The sequence below is a fragment of the Perissodus microlepis genome, chromosome 10 (genome assembly GCF_051167445.1).
Source record: "Perissodus microlepis isolate ML-2025 ecotype Zambia chromosome 10, ASM5116744v1, whole genome shotgun sequence".
Lineage (NCBI taxonomy): Eukaryota > Metazoa > Chordata > Actinopteri > Cichliformes > Cichlidae > Perissodus > Perissodus microlepis.
In genome coordinates this window covers 976,127-987,233 of record NC_140470.1, presented here as the reverse complement: position 1 = coordinate 987,233, position 11,107 = coordinate 976,127, and the positions used below count along the sequence as shown (strand labels likewise).

The 11,107-nt window shown below is 43.8% G+C and overlaps 1 protein-coding gene across 2 annotated transcripts in view; it reads left to right on the top strand.

Moving 5' to 3' along the window:
* Positions 1–300: 300 nt before the first annotated feature.
* Positions 301–11,107, top strand: part of camkk1a (calcium/calmodulin-dependent protein kinase kinase 1, alpha a) — a 54,227-nt gene continuing 43,420 nt past the window's right edge. For both annotated transcript variants that reach the window (XM_084941385.1, XM_084941384.1), the window contains exon 1: positions 301–988. The gene's annotated coding sequence lies outside the window, so the exon portion shown is untranslated. The remainder of the gene's footprint in view (positions 989–11,107) is intronic.

Below are 11,107 nucleotides of genomic sequence, written 5' to 3'. Positions count from 1 at the left end.
AACATCCGGTAAAACCCCGGACACAGAGCCTGAAAGCATCCAGTCCTTCAGCCGATCACCTGCTGTTCACTGAAGTGGTCTCAGTGGTAAGGAGGCATTAATTTCATAGATTCAGCCAAAGAAATGAGAAGAGCTGGAGTGTTTTACCAGCATCCGGTGGTAAGTGTGGGCCAGCAATTAGACTGTTTCACCGAGTGCTTCTCTTATCTCCACTAATTAGTCAGACCTTCCCTGGAATTTTGTTTCTGGGGAAACGAAGCAGGATGGCCAGCAGAGGCGCTAATCACACTACTGTAGACACCGTCCAGTATTAGATGGATGGATGATTATGGCAGATCCACATCTGTGTTTATAAACCCGCTAATCGAATCCGGGACACACATGACGCTTTATTCTATAACACCAGGAGTTTGGCTGCTTTGTGTGAAGCGAGTAGTGACCAGTAGCGCCAGTATCAGAGTTTTCCACAGCCGTCGGCGCCGACTGGCCATGCTGCGGGAACAGGGCGGATCTTAGGACCCGTGCTTTCATTCCTCGTCGAATAACAAAAAGTTAGGGGGGTGCTCGGCGTGCTGTGGACGTGCTACACAGCAGTCAGAGTGTGTCAAAGTGTTTGTGGTCAGCCCCTTTGCTGCTGCTGCTGCTGTGCTCCCATTGCAGTGGTGCAGCAGCAGTCAGCTGCAGGGCTGCGTGTGTGTTTGTGTGCGCGACCTGCCGCTGGGTGTCTTCACTACTCTGTGGCTGCACTGTAAACAAACCGAGGCGAGTGTAGGCTGATCCGCCCGTGCTTTCCGGAAACGATGGTGCAAAACACGGGACACACCTCGGGTCAGCAGCCACACGCCTAGCGCAGAAGCCCGATGAGGTGCCCGTCTGTGAACAAACGGCAGCGAAGAGAGTGACTCAAGCAGGCACCGCGCGTCCGAGCGGGACAACCCTATGAATCCGGGGCTCGAGCACGCACCAGCGCTCTTTTTCTTTTTTGTGGGTAAGTGAAACTTTTTCCTCTAAATCCTCGCGTGGTGTGTTCCCGTGTGGTTTCAGGGCAGTCGCCGTAGTGTAACACAGGGGGAAGTACGCTGGTGTTGTTGTGCAATGCAGATGGAGCTCCCCGCACGTGCTTTCTGACCGTGTTTTAATGATGTTCAGTGGATCGCTCGCGTGGGTCACTGCAGTTTGTTGCACTGAATTTTAAGCGCTTTTGCACCCTCGAGCTGGAAGCTGCACCGAAACGCAGCGTTGCGTGATGTGCCGCTTATTTGTGTCACGCACCTGGCAGAACATGATGTGGCCTTACACCAGACACACGACGTTTGTCAAGAATGTAACTGTGCAAACCAGAAAATTAGAGCACCTCTTCCAGGGTTTGTGTGGAGGGCCCAGTTTTAGCCCAGTTCCACACTGGTATGTCTCATGTGATCACAGGTTTCCCTCTGTGAGCCACAAGCTGTAATTATTTATTGATTAGAGAGCCAGCAGAAGATGAATCCTCGAAATGAACACGTGTGAGTTTGAAGTCATCATTTGTGGAATTTAAGGACTAAATTTCACTGCTTGTAGCCTCTCAAATACGAGGATCATATGTTAGAATTCAAATGTCACTGAAAGGATAAGCTGACTAAATATGAACTTTGTCCTGCGGTTAATTATATAGTTGCAACAAACGGTGCTCAGCAGGGCTCGTCTGCCTGCACAGCGTGGATGAGACAGGACCCCACTGTCTGTTCGTTCTGTGCTCGATGAGCAGAAGATCTCATTTTAAGATCATTAAAAGATTTCAATTATTTACACATTTTATAATTATATGATAGGCTCATTATCATCTTACCTTTTGGGGAGGGGGGTAAAGGTGAAGAGACCACAGAAGTGAATGAAATGAGGCCACCTGTAGTTCAGAGTTAAACTTCTCCCAGTTTTGTTGAGTGTGATTGAAGGAGCTTCCAACTGGAGCGCAGAACACTTTGCATTGACAAATTACGAGGTGGGAAATCATCTACTCAACCAGAGCTGAGAAACTTTGAGCTACACAGAGACTGGGCTTTCTAGACACATTCATTTTGACCTGCCTGCACTCGGTGTGACTGTCGTACCAGCTCATAAGGCTTGTTCTGAGATCTTATCCCTAACAGCAGGGAGCCACTCGGCTTGCCTGGAGAAGGACTGTTTGCTCTCACGCTTTGAGGCACGCGCCTGAATTTTTGAAGTCGCTTGAAGGAGCTTCCAAATGAACAGACTCATTCGGTGGTACACCTTGGAAAAACAATCAGCGAGTGGCTGAATGACACACAAATAGTTGCAGAGTCGTCTCTGACTTCCTTCCTAACCCCAGCCTAAACAATTAGTCAGGCATGGTGTTTACTCAGCGCAGAGAAAACCTGAAAAAACTGAACTGGCCGGAGGCTCTGTTGCAGCGGTGCTGACGTATTGCGAGTTTGGTTCCTGAGCAGCTCAGCTTCCCTCTTTTGGGCTTATTTAGTGTTTGTTTTTCTATGCAGCACTATTAGCACTGGATTCCAGGAATGGAAGCTGGAAACAGCATGATGGGCTTTTTAAATGGTTCTCCAGTTTGAACAAAACATGTGCACAGGTGATGGCTGCATTTTGGTCTTTGTCAAGTGATGTGCCCAAAAATGAGCCATGCATTGCCAAGAGTTGTTTGTTTAGAAGCACATTGCAGATATACTTTGATTAAAACAAGATTTTATTTCATTATTTGCTTTTGCATGGATTGCTTCAGGTTTCCTTGCACGCTTCTTTTTTCCCCACTGAAGGTGCCGATGGCTTAAACTGGAACCATAGCAGAGACACAGCTCAGTGACTAAAAAGGAGGACATGTCAACAGCTCCCAGCTCCTTCAGCCCCTCTGGGAAATTACTTGCATGAGGCTGGGAGGAGAAAGAAATATGTATTGTGTGTGTGTGTGTGTGTGTGTCACCATTAGTGTTTTAATAAATCTTAAAGAGATTTACATAAAGGCCTGAACATCGTTCTGCGTCGCTCTGACTGCTCGCAGCTGGTTGGAGATGACGACCACTTGACCCTGCAGCTTGTCATTTTGGATCATTTGTGGTCATTAAGTGTCTGTAGAGCTTCAAGTAGCATCGTTTGATCAAATCAAGGCCTTTCTGTTTGTTTGCATGGTGGTGTGTCCGCTGCTCACTGTAAGAGAGCCTGGTGATCATCATCAGGTGGAGATGAGCTACATGTTTGTGTGTGTCAGCCATGAAGATTCACAGATTTGGATCCAAATGGAAATCTGTGCCTGACCTTTGACCTGGACTGGTGAGACATTATTCTTGGGATGTGATGCTTTGATATTCAAATAAAGCCTGTGTTTAATACACGAAGAAGTTCAGTTACACACAGCCTTTGTTCTTGGGTTGTTGGGTTTTTTTAGGAGACATCAGCCATAATGAGTCATTTTGCAGGAGATGTAGCTGTATAAATACTGTCACAGATAGTGACAGTAGTCTTCCTCACCAGAGATATAAGACAACTCAGTACGTGCATCTCAAGTGTGTTTTCCAGTCTGGAGAGTGACGCTCAGGCCTATTTGTATCCGCGCCAAAGAGCGCTTTATTTGATGTCTCGCAGGCTTTCATGTTACAGCTGTGAGGAGCGAGCAGCAGCTGTACTCGCTGTAGTGATTCTGCCTCCTTTGTAGAAGCTCCCGGTGTAATGTTGCAGAGTTTCACTCTGTCAGAACGACCCGAGCGGTGTAGGATGAATAGACGCATGAAGTAATTGTAACAGGTGAGCTCTTAGAGTTAAAGCAGGTTAAGACGAGTCTGTGTCCCGCTCTGTTTTATGTATTGTTTCCTGTTCCTGTTGATGGCGCTTTCTGGATATTGGTCACTTATCAGCGCGGCACAACACAGGGCGTGGTTTATATCCTGCTAATTCATATATTGAAGATTCAACTTACAAGTCTGAACAATGAAGCCAACATGGAAACACTAATAACTGCAGTTCCTCCACAAAAACTAAGTCAGTACTCTCAGACTAGCAATGAAAAACATCTTTACTTTTACTCTCTATACCTAACTAGTGCATGCTGCAGTATTGTTTGGTTTGGTCAAATTTAAATATTCAATCATATTGAAAAACAAATCTTTCCATATGCATCTTTATATGCTAAAAAGAGTAGCTCCAGCCCACTGCTTGGTACTTGCTGGGTTTGTAGTTTGTCACACAAACTAATTAGATGTTGTTGTCCTGAAATTAAAAATGAGGAATCTCCATATTTAGGATAAGTGCTCAAAATCAGTGAATGAAGACATCGAGTACAAACTTTCAGGCAGCCTGAGCTACATTCTTGTGTGCCGAGCTGGGCTGTTCAGATCATGATGGTCTGCACAGAGTCAGTCAGAGAACCAAACACAGCTAACACTGAATAAAAGGGTTGGTGAGGTAAAGAGACCCCCCCCCCCCCTTTGCTTTATCCTCCAGATGACATTTTAAATGTCAGCCAACCTAACAGATAATTGTGAAACTTTAGGTGCAGGTAACAAGTTGTGTTATTTTACTTTTTAGAGGCGAGAGTTGTAGAAAGTGAATCCATTTAGGTCCTCATTAGTTCATTCTGCACCTGGCACGCAGCTATATCTGCATATTGGCCTTTATCATTCAAAGCACGACCAGTAAGGACTGTGGGGGTCCTCAGATCTCTCAGTTTACCTCATCCAAGTGCTAGCCTGTACTCCACCCCACTCGTTCTCATTAGTCTGTGTATGAGAGACACGGCACGTCTTAAGAAGGCCAAAATTAAAGTATTGATTAGTATGTTTCTGTGGCTTTCCTGAAGCTTTGGCTTCGTAACCACATTGTGATTTTACAGAAATCCATACGGTTCGATATAGTAGTACTCTTAGAAAGACACGTTGTTGTCAGACTGACAGTATGACAGCAATGCAACAAATTTGTTTCCTAGAAAAATAACACAAGTAGCTCTTAAATCCCTGTAAGTTGTGTCTGTATTCATGTCCTGCTAACGTCGTTCTCTCGCACGGTCCCAGGGCCGGGGAGCTAACTGAAATAAATGTGTGGTTGAGTGTGTGCCTGCCCTCTGGAGACGCTGATCTATGCTGAAAACTCCCCTGCAAACCCCGACATCGGCTTTCCCTCGGCAGCACTTGTCACAGCGAACACCTTTGGGTTTAGCCTTACCTGCTCTGAGCACTCGCCACCTGTTCCATATTTTTAGCTCACTTCATTTCCTTAAAGAGGGCCTGACAGTACACAGGGAGATACTCGTTTAAAGTGAAATGGTACAAAGATAAAAATAGTTAATGCCTATCTCAAGTTATTTCAAGTGAATGCCCACACACTGGCAGAAGGTTCTGTCACCCAACCTACATGTGGCAGCTATGTGAAACATGTAGTAGTAATGAGACGGGCTTAAACAGATGGTATTGTCTTTGTTTACATCAACTTTCAAGTGATACATGGGTGGACTTGGGAACAGGTATGTTTTGCACTAAACGGGGGGTGTTTGGCATGCTTCAGCTCCTAAATAAATGGATTGGTTCCATGTCGATATGCTGCTTTGCAGTCCCTGATCATTAGCGATAGCACAGTGCATTAAGATACAGGGTCCCAATGTGTAGTAACTGTAATCTGATTTTCAATCTTTCAGATTAAGTAATAGTGTAATTTGCACGTGCTTCTGGTCATGCTATCACTCTTGGGATAGCAATGTCAGTCAGTCCGTCCACCACACCGGTGAAGACTGGGCTGTATTCATTCCTTTAATTATTCCTGCCTTGCTGAGGATTCGAGTGTTTGCTAATCGACGGTTGCACTGAAGTTTGGTTCAGACATTCATATCCACCGTGAGATAAATTGTATACTGTAATTCTCCCTTCCACCAAGATGCAGTACTTGGTTTACAGTTACCGTATTTTTTGGACCATAAGGCGCATTAAATGAAACCAAACAGTCAGATAAGTCAAACTTTCCTCAACTCCTTCTTCTTGCTTCCTCCACTTCCGTACCATTGATTCATTAATGTTGAATTCTCTGCAGCTGCTCTATTCCCATGTTGTTGCAGTATGTTAATGACTAACCTCGTATTGTGGATGGATTATCTCAGTTGTTCTTCTGACTGAAGTTTGGTCCGTTTACAGCATCCTGCCATGCGATTGCATTTGTCTCTAACCATCAGGAACCCTCACGTTAACTTTTATCGAGTGGAAAAAAGTTAGCGTTCATCCTCCAGCTTCACTGTGTTTATGCTAACATAGCTGTGTAGCTAGCAATCACGTAGCACATCATTATATAGCAGCTAGCCCAACTTCAGTAACCCTACAAACGTCACTGCTGTTTAGTTTTCTGTCTTCATTTATGTTGGAAGTGACAGCAGAGCTGTACGTTTGAATTCTTTCAGAAATCTCTCAGTCAGAACATGATGTATCATGTTTAGGTGGAAGCTAGCGAGCTAACTTCCTGCTAACTTCTACCTCTGTTAGATGTAATAAATTCTGTTCTCATGGATGCCTGGATGTTAAACTTAATTGTTACACCTGGTAAAGCAGCAACGCTGATGATTTTATTAAAGATGAAAGAATTTAGACAGTTTGTAACTCTCAGTGATGCTGCAGTGTAGTGATGTGCGGATCGATCCTGAAATATCGATTCCTCCGATACCAGTCATTTATGTTCTACAATCGATTCTCACATTAAAATATCGATATTTTAGTAATTTAGGGTAAATTTGTAGTTTATCATTAATAGGAACACAGTGGAAAGAAACTATAACATTCGGATTGTCTACATTCAAAGGAACTACTTCCTCTTCCGCCTTTCATAGTCATGTGCGAAATACGGCTCAATGTCTCACTCACAACAATGGCTGAGCGTAATTGGAGTCATGTGCGAACGTATTTTACCTCCACAAACAGCTGAGACGTGGTTTGTGATACATGTGGCAAAAAAGTGCTCCAAGAGTGAGGTGTTGTGGCCACCTGAGGACCCGGCCTTCGTGGTCTAAAGAAAGCCGGGTAGTACGTCACAAGCTCCCTCGGTGGAGTGAAACTCAGCCGTCTGCTCCTTGCTATCTAAAATATAACCGGGCGCTGACGTAAACTCTCGACCGTCTCACACTTTGTTTAATTAGTTTTCTGTTTGACGTTCATTCAGCTGTGTGAAAACCCCGAGGAACCCTCCCGAGGGATTAATAAAGTTAAATTTAATTTCATCTAATCTAATAACTTTAATCTCAGCTAGGGCTGCCACAAACGATTATTTTGATAGTTGACTAGTCACCGATTATTTTTGCGATTAGTCGACTAATCAGATCATCATCCATTGGACGTAAAACGTACAGCTTATTGCACCAGCAGCATCTGCTCTTATATAACCATCATTAGCTTATAGCTTTAAGTGTTTAAGGTATGTGCTAACTAAAAATAAAGACAAGATGATAGTTTATTACATTTTAATGAAATTTGCAGATTGTTTCGGTGAAGTTTAATAAACTCCTTGCTATCTAAAATATAACAGGACACCGGAGTAAATTCTCGAGCATCTCACACTTCTGATAATCAGCTGTCTGCTTGACGTTTATTCAGCTGTGTAAAAACTATAACTTTAATCTCAGCCAAACCGATTTACTCAGGAACAAATAAAATACTGAAAAAAGCCAAACAATAACATTTTTAAGTTATCTAAGTGACTTATATATCATGTTTAACCTGAGTAGCGAAAGACGGCGGTGGGTTTGAAAACGATTTGCCGGGAGTCCGGTGTTCTCACGGCTCTAGTGAGCCTTGCCCCCGGCTCGCTATCGAGCTAGTGGGTAACAGACGTCTCCGAAAACGTCGGAGCGCTTTTGAAAATATGTGGTGTCTTGATAAACTGAGCAGATATTTGAGGTTTACACAGCTACATTCTCGCCCGGAAATATGTTAAACGTTTATTTTGTGTCCCAGAAAGAATAATAAGAGTAATATTAAAACTAACTAGCTGCCGCCATTGTTGGAAACTGAGCTGGGCTGCGCTATGAATTCTGGGACACAGCTTCTTCTTCTTCGGGGTTTAACGGCAGCTGGCATCCTTGTACATGCAGTGCTGCCATCTTCTGTTTCAGTCCGTTATTACACTCTTAAATCCTACTACTTATTCCTGCGTTTTTGGTGATCTTACAAAGCTTCAAACGACGCGTCGACTATTAAATTAGTCGTCGACAATTTTAATAGTCGACGTAATCGTGACTAGTCGACTAATCTTGGCAGCCCTAATCTCAGCCAAACCGATTTACTCATGAACAAATAAAACACTGAAAAAGCCAAACAATAACATTTTTAAGTTATCAAAGTGACTTGTATATCATGTTTAACCCGAGTAATGAAAGGCCGCGGGGGTTTGAAAACGATGTGTTGGCTCAGATATTTGAAGTTTACAGAGCTACATTCTCACCTGAAAACGCGACCCAGAAAGAGAAATAAGAGTAATATTAAAACTAAGTCGCTGCCGTCATTGTGGGAAACTGGAATTGGCTGGGCCGCGCTATGAATTCTGCGATATGGTTTTTCAATTTTGTTGCCCGGGTGGAAAATCGGGAGAATGGTGGCTCCGGGAGATTTTCGGGAGGGGCACTGAAATTCGGGATTCTCCGGGAAAAATATGGAGGGTTGGCATGTGTGGTTGTGGCAACATCACTAACCTTGTCAAATACCTCAGAGTAAATCATATCACAGAATATGACGAGCGTATGTTGAGACGACCTGTAGAGGAGGAGAGGGACAGGTGACGTCTCTCACGGAGTCCTTTAGTGCTGCAGGCAGGCAAGGTGTATTATTAAATGATAAGAACAAGTAATCTGATGTCCTGTAAACATTATGACGCTATAATTTGAGATACAATAAATAAAATAAGTTTTTGTACAAAGTATCGGTATCGGATCAGTATCGTCGATACCACCCTGAATATTACTTGGTATCGGAAAGGAAATCAGTGGTATCGCACATCACTACTGCAGTGTTCGTTTGACTTTGGGACCTGAATTAGACGGAGTTTAGGACCCAGATTCCTCCGCGAGGCTCCTGACTACGGCAGCCGTAATGCTCCAACAATCCATCAAGCGGTGCGGCTTCGTAGCTCAGCAAAGTCGTACTAAAACATTTTTGACAGGTTTTGAGCGCCGTGTAGCACATACAACCGGTTCGAGGTCAGTAAGCACAACCAGAATTCATACATAAGTTGCACTGACGATTTTTGAGAAAATTAAAGGATTTTAAGTGCGCCTTATAGTGTGAAAAATATGGTAATGTATCTCACAGCATGACAACATCAAAATCACAAATTAACACATTACAGAAGAAGTATACACCTTTCCTGCTGCTGTAAATGATCTGTGCAGACAGCAGTGGAGGTGGGGGCATTGCAGGTGGAGGAATCGATTCCCGTGGCCATCACAGTTGTGATTTGAGCCGAGTTCTAACAAAAGGCAGCTTAAGATCTCCTCTGACAGTACGCTGCTCTTCAACTTCTCTATATGATGCTCTCTACTTTTTCCTGCTCTGGTGCTTTTGCTGTACTGCTGTATGAATATAATTCTGCAGGAACGATGGACCTGCATGAAAGAGCTGGTAATCTTTTGATGAAAACCTGGAGGAGGAGCAGCATGTAACCCTGGGCCAGCTAACACTGGCACTCTTTTTTTTTTTTGGGAGAGGGAAGCCTATTTTTGTGAGAGTTGCAGAGAATTGACCGACCTCAGCTCCTCTCTCCAGGCTTCTGCATCAAAATTTCTCTTTGTAGCTGGCATAAGGGTGGAGAATAGCAGACTCTTCAATGCTGCTGCTAACGTTACTTACAAAGGAAAGAAAGGCTTACAGCCCATAGGGTTTCTTACATTTCTCGAGAATAAACTGGCTCTGATATCAGTGGGATGAAGGATGTGGCTGGCACGATGGAATCATCACTGATCGCCATCAGCAAATGTAAAAAAGAAAAAGTCTTCTAAAATGTTGTTTTTATGTATATTGCAAGTTCCTTTTTTCCCACTGTGAGGTTTCCTAATTACAGTGGCTGTGTGTGTTTCAGTGGCAGCTGCAACCTGCTGACAGATTCAGTTTATAAAGATATGAAGCTGAAACACTTCAGGTATGTTTGCCCAAAACTGCCACTTAAAGGATTCATTGTTGAAATAGTTGCAGATGGTTCTTCTAGGTTTCGAGTTCATACCATACAACTGTCTCTTTGGTGACTTTTGACTTTGATTTGTCATTTCTTGTCTTTTAAATAATGTGTGTTATCTGCCAGTCTTCCACAAAGACTGAAAAATGTTGTAAAGACCCTCTCTGGGCGCGCCATGATTAAGTCATCGAGGGCTAAACATTTGCTTCCTGTCTGATATCAGCAGCTTGCTCGTGGCGCTGCTGTCGCAGGCCTCTGCCTGTGACCTTTCCCCACACAAAGAACATAACCACTTGTTCCTGTAAGGATCTTCAGGCCAGCTGTGGTCGTCTTTTTTTTCTTCACACATCAAATGCACATTAAGAAATCTGTTCCAAAGAGATAACAGCTGAACAATTGCCTTTGCTACGATGTTTATAATCCTGTGAAGGCCATATAAGCTTGGGAAAATGTCTTTTTTCCCCCAGCGAGAATTTTCTGAAATGCATTTCACAAAGGAGCTTATTGGCAGAGAAAGCCAAACCTGGTCACAGGATGGAACGACCGTTACTCTCCGTTACATGTCAAGTGTAATGTGCAGCTAATTGCATTTATTAGATCATTATCCACAGTTGGAGGCCATGAACGTTAAGTCATGTTGTCACTGAGACGCCTGTAATCTCCACCCGTTCACACTGTCATGCTCATTAGACCGTAAAGACACACGTGCGCGTGAAACCGTATCGATGCGACCGTGTGCCGTGTAAGGAGAACAGTGTCTTCACTTAATGCGCCGCCGTCTCATCTCAGAACATCAAGCCTGCACAAGACCTCTTACAGGCTGCCGCATATGAAATTCACACACCTGACAACCATTCACAGCACAAGCACGATAACCTTTCTGCCAAACGGAAATGTCAGCGTCTAGATATATGCTTTGCTCTAAGGGAACAGGAGCCTGTAGTTGTGGGTGAATCAGATTACTGTCATC